The sequence below is a fragment of the Bidens hawaiensis genome, unplaced genomic scaffold (genome assembly GCF_021521415.1).
Source record: "Bidens hawaiensis isolate Kalapana, Puna unplaced genomic scaffold, B.hawaiensis_p1.1 tig00047416_1, whole genome shotgun sequence".
In the NCBI taxonomy this organism is placed as follows: domain Eukaryota; kingdom Viridiplantae; phylum Streptophyta; class Magnoliopsida; order Asterales; family Asteraceae; genus Bidens; species Bidens hawaiensis.
The window spans coordinates 84,498-101,510 of NW_027498466.1; positions in this window are offsets into that span (position 1 = coordinate 84,498).

Genomic DNA, 17,013 nt, shown 5'->3' on the forward strand with positions numbered 1-17,013 from the left:
AGGAATATAATTATATGATTTGCTCATGTTTTCTTTTATATCTAACTAACCAACCCGTGTTACTTTGTGAGCCCAACACATAATGCAATAGCGAGATTCATTACCCAATCACAAATAATATTAGTTGAATCCACTTTCAATTATTTTTATTCTCTTCTGACTTCCAAGCTGCACCATAACAAAAACCAAGTAACTAATATGAAAATAATTATTTAATTACTTTTTAATCGCACGTTATATAACTTAAACTCCAACCATGTGACCAACATGTAATTATTTATTTTATTTTTCATTTAACTCGTTTTATTATATACCCGTGTAATAAAAAAGTAACTCAAAGTAATAGTGTTTGATATATTTCAATTACTAAAATACATGATATTAGACATTAAAAACATATAATTTTATCCACTCATCAATTGGATTTCTAACGAATGAGATGTCATATTTCTTAACGAATGTGCACCTTTTAACGAATGAGCTTATTCGTTATATATGCTTAACGAATGTGTATATTCATTAATCATTTTAACGAATGTGAAATGTTTCATTCATTACATGTTAATGTATAACGAATGAGGGTAAGTTAGTCATTTTCTATAAAGTTTTATGTTCTAATGTGCTCGTTTATGCAGAAATGACTGATATCCCACTGGTTAATGCTCCCGAGGACAGAAATGGCTGATATCCTATTGCTCAAGAGGTTTAAGTTGCCCAAATACAAAAAAGCCAACCTGCTGATCAACATGTTGCTAATACCGAACCACAGCAAAAAGAAGAAGATGTACCCACATTGAACCAATTAGTGTCTGACAGGAAGCATACTATTTGTGTTTTCTTGGGTCAGAACTTCTATGGACGTTCTATGTTTGGAGACGCGATTATTTTTCTAAGGCGTTCAAGAATATACCATGTGATATCGACAATTCTCCTTTTTTCACTACAATATTATAAGACCATTTTGGGAGACTTCTAGGTATGTTGTTGAGGGAAAGCATATTGTTGCTGAGATTCAGGGTAAAAGGATTGTGGTTGATGTGGATGTGATACGTAAGGTATTGGGATTTAGGGATAATGACGATTGTGTGTGAGAGTTTGATAAGGATTTGATAAAATGTCGGCCCCCCTTAATAAGATATATCACTCACAAATATGTCGCAACCCACATTTTTAAAGTGTTGACAAGAAGGTTAACGACCTACTATATAAGATAAGAACAATAGTATGTTAATGGCGGAATCAGTCACTATCTGCTGCACAATAAATGCCAAGGTAACACACACAAACATTAACTCAAAAGATTTCCATTTGTAGAAAGATTCATACAAATGCAAATCAATAAGGGTTTCTGTAAGGAATGTCTGTCCGTACGAAAATAAAGATCAGCCGTCACACTCAAGGTCAGGAATATTTCCGGATATGTCCGTTGGGTGTGCTTATGGAGGCGTGCCCTAGATTATTCTATTTATAGGCCAACCTCCTGACAACTGTTATTCCTTCTAGAAACCCTAATGATTGATACATACTCAGAAAATCATATTACAAAGGATTCTAAGTAAAAAACAGGTCTTCGAGTAAGCTTTGCAGCTTTTGTCTTCTTCGAGCAGACCTGGTAACCAAAGTGTGATGGGGAACAGTTCTCCGAGTAGACTTTACTTAGAACATTTTCCTTTGAAAATCTTCACCTAGCAGACTTCAATCTTCTTAACCATAGCAAACTTTGCTCGATATGGTCATACAAACAAACTGTTCTTCATGAATCCCTTCAACTCATTGTTTATGTATAACTTATTAAGCAAACTGAAATGTGCTGGTAACACTATTTGACTTGTGCTGGTAGCACTTTAGCTTGCTCGGACTTGAACCTTGCTAGAGAAAGTCCTTAGAATAGTTCTTGATCAGCTTTCTTCAGGAATGCTCAGACTACTGTTTATTAAACAAACCTTGCTAGATCTTCCAAAACACTTGCCTTCATTAGCTTGGTTTAGTCAAGATTTTGCTTGTAAGCAAACCTTGCTCGACTTGAAGAACACCTTTGCTAGACAAAGTGAATCCTGCTTGGATTATCACTTAAGAAGACTTCAAGAAGATAACCTTGCCCGAAAGGCAAAATACCTTGCTAGGTTAAGTAAAAAGCTTGCTCGGAGGTCTAAGTGTGCTCGTAGTCCATACTTAGCCTTTTCTTGAGAGGCTGAGAAGATTCCAATATTCCTTTAAGCATTTTCTCATCCCAACATAAAAGGTATGTTTGAAAGGTTAAAGTATAAAGGTGACTTGACTAAGTCAATGTATAATAAGGCGAATATGTGTGAATAATACAAGTACCTTTTACATGCATTGATTCACTGTTTGGGAGGACGGAAAGGTGGATTCAATGAGTTTAAGATTATGCTAAAATTGACTTTTGCTGCATTAGTATTGAATAAGCCGTTTAACTTCTCGGATATTGTGTTTTATCAACTCAAGGAGAACTACACCATGAGAAAGAAAAAGTTTTTAATATATCCTCATTTTCTACAAATGATCATTAATCATTTGGAGCCTAACCTTATTAAGGACCTGGAGATCTAGTTGATTTGATTGAATTGGAGCATATGACTTAAGATACTATGCAGAGAAGATTTTAAGTATACCGTGTAGGTTCCCTGGATGGATCGCACGAGATATCTCGATCTACTCAGGTGCGGAATCCCTGCGTAGGTCGTTACGAGCGTAGAAAACGAATCAAACAAACACACGAATAAATGAACACACGTTATATATTATAACTCAAACACGTGATGTAATATCACTGTTACAGACTCTCGTCCTCACGTTACAATGAACTCGATGAACAACGAACACTCGAACTTTTTTTTTACAAGCTAATCCGTAACCTATTTAAATACACGACAACTTCGCCTGGCATGTTCAGGCGAAGTTGTCCATAACTTCGCTTGACTAACAAGTTCGCCTAGGCGAACTTGTTAACAACTTCGCTTAAGACATATATAAAACATAATTAACATTACAGACTCGATTACAGACACTAGACTATGAACTACTGACATTATGCACCAACAGACTCCCCCTTGGCAGTAGCTTCATGTCTTGATCTTCAAGCACGTGTCTTGTAACCTTCAATCTCTTTGTCTTCATGCATGTACTCCTTCTCTCACACATACCGTGACTACTCGCTGATATTTCCTCGCTTCGTCTTTCCAAGCAGGAATATAAAATATCTTCTTTTCATTTAACACCTGCAGATCAGCTTTCGATAAATTAACAAGATGCATCGGATCATACACTCTTAGCACTTCTTGTTCGTCTTCGTCTTCCATCACGGCTTCAGCAGTCTGGCAATCAACATACCACCATTTAAGGTTCTTCAACACATCCTTGGGCATTGTCTTCATCGGCACATCTTTAAGACACCGAATCGGTTTGTACTTCATTACCATCCAAGGTTTGCCATCTGCTCTCATTCCCCTTTCTTTATCTTCCACTAGCTTTCCCTTCTGTGGTTTTAATAACTCAAACTTCTTTTCTTTAATACTTTCTTTCCATACTATCTTCCCAATAACTCTGGCCATGTTGTCGTCGCTTCTATTAATCAACCCCAATCTAGCCAAATCCTTCACCTCACATTCAGGCAAGGTATTGAGAGATCTCAACGTCCTCTTAAAGTATTGAATACCATCATATCTTTTCACCACGAACACTTTTAGCTGTTCATCATATATCCAACAAATAATTCCTTTCTTTGACTCAGCGTACTCTTTAATATTATAACTTTTCTTGAACATTGTAGGTACCACTGGTTTCTTCGTTTTGATAAACCAATGAGCATAGCCTTCCTTCCACCTAGGCTGCTCCTCCCATTCAGTCTCATCATTTGCCATCTCATTACCCATATCGGCTTTCTCAACATCTGGAATGTCATGCTCCACATTCTCTTCTACTATTTCACCTTCTTCAACATCATCCTCTATCACTATCTGTGCACCAATCTTCTCAATCTCTTCGACTGGTAGAACATCATCTTCACACATAAATTCATCATCTAACATATCATCATCCAACTCCTTCAAGGCATCGATCAACTCATCTCCCATCTCCTCGTCATCTACCATCACCACCTCATCACCACCAGAACCGCCAGCTGCGCCTGCAGACTCCCCCTGAGCTGTGGAAGTCCCAAGAGCTTGAGTAGTTCTTGGCAACTCACCACCTGCACCTTTCTATGCATTGGGATCATCGTCTCTGTCATTCTTCTTCTTTGTCCTGAGCTCGTCGCCTTTACAGCTCGTCTCCCCCTGAGATGCCAAGAACTCCTTCATAGCATCTATAATTTTCCCATGTTCAATCAGGAGGGACGACTGTAGTTGATTCTCTGTTAATAGGCGCTGAATAGCCTGGGTCTGGATAAAGTTTATCCTCGATTGCTCTGCCACGACCCGTTCCAGTGCAGCTATTCTCTCCGAGTCTGATAGGGTTGCATCGAAATCGAACCTCATGTGAGATATGTCTTGAGAATACTGAGGTGGGATTTCACATGTAACCGGGACATCAGAAGTAGTTGTGGACGTAACCGCAGGTGGTATCGTGACCGACAACCCTGCAGTTGCAACGACTGTGGACTCTACAAATTGTGCAACCACCTCTGAAGGAGTAAGAGTTGGAGGTGGTAAAGACACAATCTCCGGAGTCGTCAGCTGGAAAGTAGTGGATGGGATGCCGAAAGAAGACGATGTAGCCACCACGGGAATATCCGCGGCGCTTAAACTTGTAACCTGTACTGATGTAGGGACAATCGACATACCTGACAGTGCGGGCTGAGCGAAACGTACGACTCTTGAACTCTCACCTGCTCCCATACCTGCACCTGTCCTTTCCCGTCTTGAACGTCTGATCAATTTATGAATATCTTCTTCTTCTTCTGACTCACTGTCGTCATCCGTCCTCTTTCTCTTCCCATACGTCCTCTCTCGAGTCACCATCATACGTCTTGCCTCATCCATTACATCATCAAGATCTGAGTCAGCCACCGTCGTAGCTGCTCTAGTAACATTCATATCCGGACCCTGTGCAGCAGAGACATGCACCTCTTCTTGCGGATCAAACCGGTCCATATCAAAAAATCCTTGGCCGCCAAAAAATCCTTGCGGACACAACAGGTGCAGCAGGTACAGCTTGAGGTGCTCCCGCCTGTCGTGGTTGAGGGTCTCTGAACTCGTCCCCAGTAGCAGGAACATACTCCGGGTTGATTAAATACCCAAACAGTGGAGTATGCCTAGGACGCAGTTCAGGCTTGCTTCTAGTGCTCGAAGTTCTGCATTGGGCGAAGATACGCTTGCTCACACTCTCCACGTATCTGATTGGACGTCGTTGAGGCAACGTGGGAGCAACATAATTCAAGATCATCTGAATGAATCTTGGATATATGAGGAATCTCTCACGTGCCATCGCCCTTCTCTGACGATCAAGTTCATAGAAGACCATCTGACTAAAGCTATAGCGCTTATTATATGTCAGAGCAGTCATTGCTGACTGCATGGTCGTGCCCATTCCGTCAGTGCCAGCCTTCCTCCCTGACATGCAGACAATCATTACGTGCATGAGGAAGCGCCACTGATCGAGCAGGACCCCTTCCTCCTTTGTGTATCGCCCAATGGACCAGAATATCCCATTCGTAGAAATGCTCCATCTCGGAAAGGAGCCACAAAGTCCGTCGGGTCATCCCGAGTCTCATTCCCGAAACGTAAAGCCACCCGTATTTGTTCAGAAGAGAACTGAACTTCTTGATTGTTGACGGTTGCTCGCATAACCGGGGGCTCAACGCGGCAATCGTATTCCACCGTCTGCCAGAAATCCTCAATATTGGGTAAGGATATCGGCAGAGTCGTAGTGATTGCGTGGAATATCCTTGAGCGAAGGAGGAATGTGATTATCTCGCGGTAATCCTCAACACCGCTTGCTTCCGGGTCTAAGGTGATATACATGTTGTGACCCGGGAAGAATTGCCTCTGATTATCTCCTCCATCATCTCCTCCAGCGCCTCCAGCACCTGCTACTGCAGCCATATCTGCAACAAACGAACCAAGTTAGATAAACGTTAAGGCATAACACAAGTTCGCTTGTTACCATGAGCGAAGTTGTGATAAAATCTGTATAGGCGAAGTTAAAGTTGGGGCGAAGTTGGGAACAACTTCGCTTCATCTTTAAGTTCGTCTAATAACTAATAAGTAAAAAGGTCCAGGCGAAGTTAATGATAAGTTCGCCTGTTTAACAAGTTCGCCTATATTTACAAAATCAAACCTTATAATTTGAACATTTTTCAATTAACTTTTAAAACTTCCATTTGGGAATTAAATGACACGATCAAGTCCAAGTAACCAGATATAAAAGCATACAACTACATAAAAAGAAAACTTTTAACAATTTAAAGTACAAGGGATCAAATTTCAGTCTAGACAGGGACTACTACGTTTTAGAAAAGATCCGAACAGGAATCATACTAATTACGTGACTGTCACAAAGATCCGTATTTAGCTGTATTATGACATAAAGAAACATGTTGTAAGCAGGTAAAAACTTAAGATGGTTTTCATCGTTTCTGTGATACGAGTTAGGTTCAATTATGCCTCAAAATTTAAGTGGGCAACAACTCAGATATTATGATGCCTCCTATCTATTCTCAAAGCGTATTTGGCTTTCCCCAAGTCACCCCGAATTAACCTCGACCCATAGTGTCTGATTAAGTTTGTAAGTACTCTTCATCTGCTTCCCGTTCTCTTTCTTACTCCATGATTGACAAGTCTTGTCACTGTCAGCTCTAGAATGTTTCAATAACTCATAAGATTTTTTTTTTTTTTTTTTAATAAAAATTTACATAGACTTCAGAGTAGTAAACAACTGCAAGTCCCGAATCTGGATCACTGCAGTTTCTTGAAACGCTATCTTCACGGGAATCAGGACACACACGGTCTCGTGTATGACTGGGTAATCGCTTTTCTGCCTATCATTCGGAAAGATATATATGAAGACATGCAAAACTCTTAAGGAGTTTCCACGTAAAATCGAGTAGTTTTAGTTTGTATCACATCTACTTTTACGCACCATAGGAAGCTACCATGACATACAATGACTGTCCTAAAGCCTTTTAAGCCTAATAACTTCATTAGTTAAGCACACAGAATCAGTATATCCATCATTTTCCAAGGTTGGATCAATTTTCTGTTAAACATAGCAAACGTACTTCTTACGAAGTAGTAGACTTGAAAAATAATTTCATTTCCCTTAAAAAAAATTTTAACATCAATCGCCCCGACCAAAACAAAGTCTTCAGGTAAACGGCTATCCCGAAGATCCAATGGATCAGCTGGACCGACCACATACTAGTATGTGTCCTTCTAACTAAGTATGATCGACTAATTTTAAGCGAAAGAATGAAAACTCATCATAAACCGCCCCGGTCACTTTCAGTCATCTGGTTAATGGCTATCCTCATATTCTACAAGTAGAAAAGAGGACCAAACATATCCTAAGACATGTCCTTCAAACTGATGCAACCGACATAATTCTAAGCGATAGTGACGTTTTTTTTTTTTTTTTTTTTTTTTTTAATAAACGAACATAAAAAGCATGGTTACTCGGGATTGATCATCCCATTCAGCTCAATAAGGTTTTGAAATCTTGTTTTGTCAAACGCTTTAGTATATAAATCAGCGAAATTATCAAGCGTATCCACCTTTTCAAGCACAATCAGTTTCTTCTCAGCACAATCCCGTATAAAATGATGACGTATGTCAATATGTTTAGTTTTACTGTGCTTCACGGGATTGTTAGTTACTGAGATAGCAGCTGTGTTATCAATGCAAATAGGAGTAAGTAAGAAATTCAGACCATAGTCGCGCAACTGTTGTTGAATCCAAAGAACCTGGGAGCAGCAGTTGGATGCTGCCATGTATTCTGCTTCACAGGTTGAAATTGCGACCGAAGTCTGCTTCTTGTATTGCCACAACACCAATCTGCCACCAAGAAACTGACATCCTCCAGTTGTTGACTTCCGACTCTGATTGCACCCTCCATAATCAGAATCTGTGTAAGCGACCAACTCCAAGTCTCCTCCTTTTGCGTACCACAACCCCAGCTTCGGTTTGCCTTTGAGATACAGCAAGATCCTCTTCACACCCTTCATATGAGATTCCTTTGGGTTTGCCTGAAAACGAGCACAAAGACAAACTGCAAACATAATATCAGGCCTAGAAGCAGTTAAGTACATTAAAGAACCTATAATAGCCCGATACTGAGTTGGGTCCACATCTGCGTGATTGTCAGAATCAGCACCCAATTTATGGTTGACGCAGATTGGAGTATCGAATGGAGTGCTGTCCTCCATCTTGAAGCGTTTGAGCACATCATGGACATACTTGGTCTGATGAATGAACATCCCATCCTTCTTCTGATCAACCTGCAAACCTAAAAAGAAAGTTAGTTCACCCATAGCACTCATTTCAAACCTCTTTTTCATGACGGCCTCAAAATCTTGACACATGGTGACTTTTGATGCAACAAAAATAATGTCATCCACGTAGACTTGCACCAGCAGGAAGTCGCTTCCTTCTCTCTTGAAGAACAGTGTGCTATCAATCTTTCCTCTTTCAAACCCATTTTCAAGTAAGTAATCTGATAAAGTTGAGTACCAGGCACGAGGTGCCTGATGTAGTCCATACAACGCCTTGCTTAACTTGTACACGTGGTCAGGAAAACCCGGAGGTTGCTCAACATACACTACCTCATCAACTTTCCCATTTAGGAACGCACTCTTCACGTCCAACTGAAAAACCTTCATCTTCTTATAAGCAGCAAATGCCAAAAACAGTCTAATGGCTTCCAATCTTGCCACAGGAGCGAACACTTCATTATAATCAATCCCCTCTTGTTGATTAAAACCTTTAACGACTAGCCTCGCCTTGTTTCTTATAATAATCCCTTTCTCATCTCTCTTGCACTTAAAAACCCATTTTGTGCCTATCGCATGCACATTCTTTGGTTTTTCAACCAAAGTCCAAACTTCCATTTTCTTGAATTGAGCCAACTCTTCTTGCATAGCTTCGACCCACGAGCTGTCCTTGAGAGCCATTTGATAATTCTTCGGTTCAATCTGGCTGATAAAGCAGGTGTACAAGCATTCGTTGATTATGCCTGTCTCCTTAATGCTTGTGTAAACACAGGTGTGCTCATTCAAGCTATGTCTTGTTTGTACACCGGAGGACACATCACCAATCACATTCTCCAAAGGGTGATCTTTATGAATTCTCGTGGTCGGAACAGAACCGACATGCAGATTGTCTTCCAAGTTAGAAGAGAGCTCGTCAATGATTGTTTCTTGCTGAGAGTGAAACGGATTGAAAAATTCTTCTTCAGTCGAGGCAGCAGGGGTATCGACAGCATTTGATGAGGAAGGTTGACATTTATCAAACAACTGTCTTTGGACTAGATTTTCTTCCTCATCAAGGATCATCTTCGTAGCAACTCTTTCTTCTTCTTCTGCACTATCCAAAAACGGTATGTTAAAAGACTTAAAAAGTCTATCATAGTCGAAAAACTCAGCAGGTCCGTTGCTTGGTTTTGGCGGTTGGTAACTTGTGATATCGGTGTTACACACCACCTCAACCTTGCTGGTCGATGTATTAAAGACACGTCTGTTGGGTGTCCTAACAACATAACCGACTAAGATTCCTTCATCGGCTACTTCACCAAATTTAGAATTTGTCTTTAAAATCGAACAAGGGGACCCGAATGGTTCAAGACCACTCAAGTTGGGCTTCCTCCCATGCATAAGCTCATAACACGTTTTATTAAGTCTTTTAACCGTCAAGACTCTATTTAGGATATAACAGGCTGTAGCAACAGCTTCAGCCCAGAACACCACAGGAAGCTTCGAATCAGCCAGCATAGTTCTGGCTCCTTCAATTAACGTTCTATTCTTCCTCTCAGCCACTCCATTCTGTTGCGGAGTATACGAAGCGCTGTACTGATGCTCAATCCCTTTCTGAAGGCAGAAGATCTCCATTTCAAAATTCTTGAACTCCGTTCCATTGTCACTCCTGATGAACTTAACCCTTTTATCCATAACGTTCTCAAATTTGGTAATCAAATTCTTCACCATCTGAGCCGTTTCATCTTTTGATTTCAGGAAATATACCCACAAATATCGTGAGTAATCATCAGTAATCACCAAGCAATAAGAAGTACCTCCTAGACTTTTTGCGTTCACGGGACCGAAGAGATCCATGTGAAGCAATTCTAGAGTACTGACAATAGAATTGACCTTCTTGGTGTGATGGGATTTCTTGTGCTGCTTTCCCTTCTTGCACGCTAGACATTTGTCTTCAAAGTTGAAACTTTTCAAGGGAACGCCCAGCACAAGTCCATTCTTGACAATGTGGTTCATCTTCCGAAGATGAATGTGCCCCATTCTCCTATGCCACAATTCGGACTCTGATTCGCTCGCTTTTGACATAAGACATGATTCTTCCGTGGCCATTTCAGTCGACCTCATATCCATAATATACGTATTTCTTTCACGTGGAGCCTTCATCACAATCCACTCCTCTGGTATCTGAAAACCAGGTTGCAACACAATCGCCTCATTCTTTGTAAAATGAATGGTGTACTCCTTATCACAGATCTGCGACACACTCAGCAGATTGTGCTTCAATTCTTCGACAAAGTTTACTTTCTCTAGAGTCATCTTTCCATTAGACACCGTTCCCATTCGTGTAATTTTTCCTCCACTCTCAACAGCAAAACTCACTCTCCCTCCTTGAACAGGTTTCAAATCGTGTAACAAGTATTTGTTACCCGTCATGTGCCGGGAACAGCCGCTATCCACAACCCAAAGATTATTGGCAGCCCTGTTCAACTGTTCCTGCACAATAAAAGCAAAAGATTAGAATCTAGGGACCCAAGACCAATTGGTCTTGGATCTATACATCCCGAACTTTGGCTTTCCAAAGTTAGTCTCTTGATAATTCCTGTAAGTCCTATTAGGATACCTCCTTGTAGATTGATTGTAAGGCCTTCCAAACCTTTGTGAATTAAAAGAATTATAACTTACGGTTTGGTTATTAGCAATGAAAAACTGAGATTTGTTTCTATGAAAACCTGAATTAGTCACATTTCTGAATTTTGAATGGTTTTCATTTTTACCAGTATAATGATTACCATTAGGCTTATTCTCAGTTTTAGTAGGCCTCACACCTCTGAATCGCTGCTTCAGAGGGCAATCTGCAACTAGGTGCCCTAATTGATTACACCTAAAGCAACACCTATGTTCAACCTTTTTATCAACTGGTGTTTTAGATGTCGAAGCTTTATTACCGCCCGTTTGTCTCACATAAGGTGGGACATAAGGGTTTAGCGGAGAACTCTTTTTAGTTGATTTATCTTTCTCTCCACCATTTGGCAATACCGCCTCCTCTTTTGCCTTACCAGGCTCGGATGACTTATCCGAACTTGATGAGACTGGACTCGGATCAGAAATTTTAACACTTGAAACAGGCGAACTTGTTTCGCCTCTACTAACATTTGGTTCTTTACAAGTTACTTTAACTGGAACTGTCTGAACAACCTCAAAGTCAACAGATTTCTGAACACTAGGATTAAAAATGTAATTGTGATTATAAGGTGGTGGAACCTCATGATAACCAATTCCTCCCCTCTTAACAGAGGAACCTTGATCACTAACAAGGTGATCAAGAATAGCAGAGGAATTTCTGAACTGCTCAAGTTTTCTATTCAGTTCCACCACTTTTACCTGGTGATCAGCAATCTGTTTTTCTCTCTCAGCTATTAGCTTGGTTTTTTCTTCCAAAACTTCATAACTTAGATCAATCACTTCAATTTTTTCAGCAAGTTTCGCTTTTAGACTTTTAATATCTTTTTCACAAGCTTTTATTTTAACTTTATGGCTATTTTCTCTTGCTTTAGTAAAGTGATGATCTTCTTTTAAAGTTTTAAACTCAGCATCCAAACTGACATACTGATCAGTTATAGTTGCTAATTGCTCAGACAAGTTCTCACATTTTGAACAAGTAGGTTTAGAACATACCTCGGAGAGCTGGTCTTTAACATCTGCCATAAGAGCTTTTTCTTCTCTGGTAACCTTCTCACTTCCTTCAGTTTCAACCTTTGCCAAATTGGCCTGTTCGAAAGTTTCTTCAGAATGCATGTTCCAGTTGTATTCACCATCTCCTCTGGAAATCATGGCACTATAATCTTTAGAACCCCCACTTTGCTGTGTAGATCTGCCTTGACTCCGTTCTACACGCTCATTCCTGCATTCCTTTGCAAAGTGACCGTTTTGCCGACAATTGTAGCATCTTACCTTCGTCTTGTCAAACCCTGGTCTTCCACCGACAAACTTTCTTCCAGTCTTTCTCATAAACTGTTGGTGCATTTTGTGACCGTCGCTATGCAATTCTGACCAGCGGAACGCCACAGGCGAAGTTAGCACAACTTCGCCTTAGGCGAAGTTAGAACAACTTCGCCAACGGCGAAGTTGTAACAACTTCTGCCTTAGGCGAAGTTGTGAGGCGAAGTTATGAACAACTTCGCCTACTGACGCCTACTGAAGTTTATATATATATACGTGTGTCTTGTTTAGGTTAAGTAATCCAGTAATTAGTGTGTGTTTTGAGCAGTTTGTTTGTTTAGAGATAGTAAGAGACAAGGAGAGTCGTGTGAGACGACCCGAGGTAGAGCTCACCTCGGGTCAGTCGTGTTTTCTGTTTATGTTCTGTATGTCTCGTGGTTGATTATTATATATAAGAATCTGCAGATTTGATTATCCCGTTCTTGTATTTGTTCGTGTGTTTGTTCTTGTGTTTGTGTACGTGTTTGTGTTCTTCATCTCTACACCAATAAACGAGTCTAGGAGGATTCCGCACTCCTAGACCTCGTGCGGATCTTGTATCGATCGGCGACGCCCCCGGAGGGAACCTACATGTGGTATCAGAGCCTTAGGCTCTTATGCTATGGTTCGAGATCTGTGTTTTGGTGTTTCTGGCAAGTTTCTGTGCGTTTCTGGCCGAACAGCGCCGCAGGAGAAGTTATTGTTCATCAGGCGAAGTTGCCGTCACTGTTCGTAGGGTTTCAGCGAATATATAAGGTCTGGCGAAGTTATGGACAGGCGAAGTTATAGCCAGGCGAAGTTATGAACAGGCGAAGTTGACTTTAGGCGAAGTTGACTTCTCGGCGAAGTTAAAAAAAAAAAAAAAAAAAAAAAGAGTATTTGGAGTTTTCGTCTGTATGGCCAGGTGTACACGATTATTGTGAGACCGGAGATGTTGTTCCGTCAACGAGTAAAACTTGTTATCTCTGGGTCTTACGTGTGAACAAATACGTGTCAACTCTGGATATGGAGTTGAGTTTGAGAATGGGATATTGATTGAAACTGGATATTGACACATATTTGGGTGTTTGTGGGCAATGAAATTGTTGTTGTTCGAGGTTGACCAACTGAAGAAAGTCAAATTGAACTGAAGGTTTTCGTCATTACTGGATTGCGGTCAGAGCATATTATTTATGTTATTTTCAAGGCGTTCGAGAATTGGACCCTGAAACGTGATGCTCATTTATTAGAGTGAAAATTCTGGAACAAGTTGGATTTAATCGGGAATTAAAGTGTTTATGTTCTTGATCGTTATCCCTGGTGATTGAAGATGCTTCAGATTAATTAATGGTCATGTGTTAGATTCTGTCAAGGTGGTTTTGTGAATAAATTGATCACTTGATGTTGAGTAGTTGAAGATTAAACCTTATCGTATGCCGACGAGTTGGTGAAGTTGTGGAGGACGCCCAACTTCACGTGTTGGTGAAGTCAGATGGACTCACGTGATTGGTTGAGATGATCTATTGGCACGAGGATGTATGCATTTCAAAGACCTCAATCATTATAGTCGGAGAAGCTTACACTGAAGGGGAGATCTGATATGAAAGATGCTGGGTGATTGGTAGATTTGTGAAGCTACAGGACAGTTTAAGACACGGCTGGTTGTTGAGCAAATAGAATATCATCAGTTAAGAGGGAGTCTGTTGGTGCATGTTTTGTAACATATGATCTTTTGTGTTTGTTAGAATTGAGAGCAACGGTCAAAGGGGAGACTGTTGGTGCATTTTGTGACCGTCGCTATGCAATTCTGACCAGCGGAACGCCACAGGCGAAGTTAGAACAACTTCGCCAACGGCGAAGTTGTAACAACTTTTGCCTTAGGCGAAGTTATCACAACTTCGCCATAGGCGAAGTTATGAACAACTTCGCCTACTGACGCCTACTGAAGTTTATATATATATACGTGTGTCTTGTTTAGGTTAAGTAATCCAGTAATTAGTGTGTGTTTTGAGCAGTTTGTTTGTTTAGAGATAGTAAGAGACAAGGAGAGTCGTGTGAGACGACCCGAGGTAGAGCTCACCTCGGGTCAGTCGTGTTTTCTGTTTATGTTCTGTATGTCTCGTGGTTGATTATTATATATAAGAATCTGCAGATTTGATTATCCCGTTCTTGTATTTGTTCGTGTGTTTGTTCTTGTGTTTGTGTACGTGTTTGTGTTCTTCATCTCTACACCAATAAACGAGTCTAGGAGGATTCCGCACTCCTAGACCTCGTGCGGATCTCGTATCGATCGGCGACGCCCCCAGAGGGAACCTACATAAACCGTTTCACTCTTCTCACGATCATAGCCATCTGCCATTGCAGATCCATTTCCTCCAGATCATCAGCATCAATCTGGTCATAGTCTTCATCCAACATAGCTGGATCAACAATCTTCCCCTGAATGTAGTTCTCATAGGAAGCAATAAAATAAGCATAGAGAGCAACCTGCTCTTCAGCAGATTTGACACTCATAGGCATCTTAGAGTAGTTGTTGCTAGGAATACTTGGAGAGCAACTACTCTTGCTTGCTTGCGGTTTAGAACCACTAGATCCACCTGCTACAAAGCAAACATCACCATTTGTGTTAACAAACACATGCCCCTCATGTGATGAGTTGGCGCCCGACTCTCCCTTCGAGTAGTAGGCAGCTGATTCAGTCTTCGAACCTGAACTAGTGTTGACTTTAGCACCATACATACCTGGATCTTGAACCTGATCCGTAGGTGTCTCCTTTCTAACCATGTTAAGCTCAAAGGTTCGGAGCTTGTTGACTGCCGTTTCCAGATCATATGTGGGAAAGTCTTTGTCTTCCCTCATCAGCACCTTGTACATCTCCCATTTTGGTGGGAGAGCATCAAGAAGTTTCTCAACTATCTCTTCTTCTCGGTAAGAAATTGAATAGTTGCTCAGTTCAGTCATCAGATGATAATATCGGGTGATGATATCATCTAGAGATTCATTCTTCAAATACTTGAAGACTGAGAACTGGGTTTTGAGCAATTTGATCTTTGAAGCACGGATTCCCACATTTCCTTCAAACCGGTTCTCAAGAGCTTCCCAAAGCTCTCTTGCTGATGTGTACTTTCTAAAAGTATGAAGGATCTCTTGTGGAAGAGCCATAGTGATAGCAGCATGAGCCTTGCTCTCGGCCTCATACATCTTTTTCTCTTCATCTTCCATTTTGCTGTACTTCTTGATCTGATCACGACCTTCGTACTCCATAACTGGTGGAATATAACCATCCTGGATGCACACCCACATCTTCGCATCCTGGTACTTGACATATTGTATGAACCGATCCTTCCATGCAACGAAATCGGTTCCCTTCAGCAACCTTGGGGCCTTAGTAGCTGACCCTGCTTCTACTTCCATCTTTACTAACTCAGAGATGTTAATTGACGACATCTTTCTCGAAAACAAAGAAACCCGAAAAATCAAAAAATTTCTTCTGAACAGTACTGCAGGCGAAGTTAAGGATAACTTCGCTTATGACTTAACTTCGCTGGATCTTTCTTAAATTCGTGTGACTTGGCGAAGTTGAGTGTAACTTCGCTTAGAGTAAGCGAACTTAGGAGGTAGGCGAAGTTGTAGAGAACTTCGCTTGAGTTAGGCGAACTTGAGAAGGTAGGCGAAGTTGTGGATAACTTCGCTTAACCTTATATCTTCGCCGAAACCCTACGCACAGTGACGGCAACTTCGCCTGATGAACACCAAGTTTCTGCAAATCTGGAATCTGGATTTTTCGAGGTTTTTGACAGTGTAAAGGGTTGAATACGATGGTAGGAGGTAAGAATGACACAAAAACACAGAAAACACGTCCCGCGAATAGTCGAAACGGGACGATTTCTACACCCGCGTGAATATCCCGAACCACACAATCGAGCCAATGCTCTGATACCAATTGTAGGTTCCCTGGACGGATCGCACGAGATATCTCGATCTACTCAGGTGCGGAATCCCTGCGTAGGTCGTTACGAGAGTAGAAAACGAATCAAACAAACACACGAATAAACAAACACACGTTATATATTATAACTCAAACACGTGATGTAATATCACTGTTACAGACTCTCGTCCTCACGTTACAATGAACTCGATGAACAACGAACACTCGAACTTTTTTTTTACAAGCTAATCCGTAACCTATTTAAATACACGACAACTTCACCTGGCATGTTCAGGCGAAGTTGTCCATAACTTCGCTTGACTAACAAGTTCGCCTAGGCGAACTTGTTAACAACTTTGCTTAAGACATATATAAAACATAATTAACATTACAGACTCGATTACAGACACTAGACTATGAACTACTGACATTATGCACCAACATACCGGGGTAAGACTGATCAAACGAGGCCTAACTTTAAAAGATTGATCGATCATTTGGTAAATGAAGGATATGTTGCTCCACCTGATGATCATTGGATCCATGATGATTCAGATTCTGAACATGAAGGTGATGGCAATGGTAATGATGGTGGGAATGACGTGGACCGGGTAGTCCCGATGGTGGTACAAAGGCTAGAAAAAGAAAGGCTAAGGGCAAAGCCATTGCTGTTGATAAGCCGAAGGAGAAGATTACTCGTAGGGGT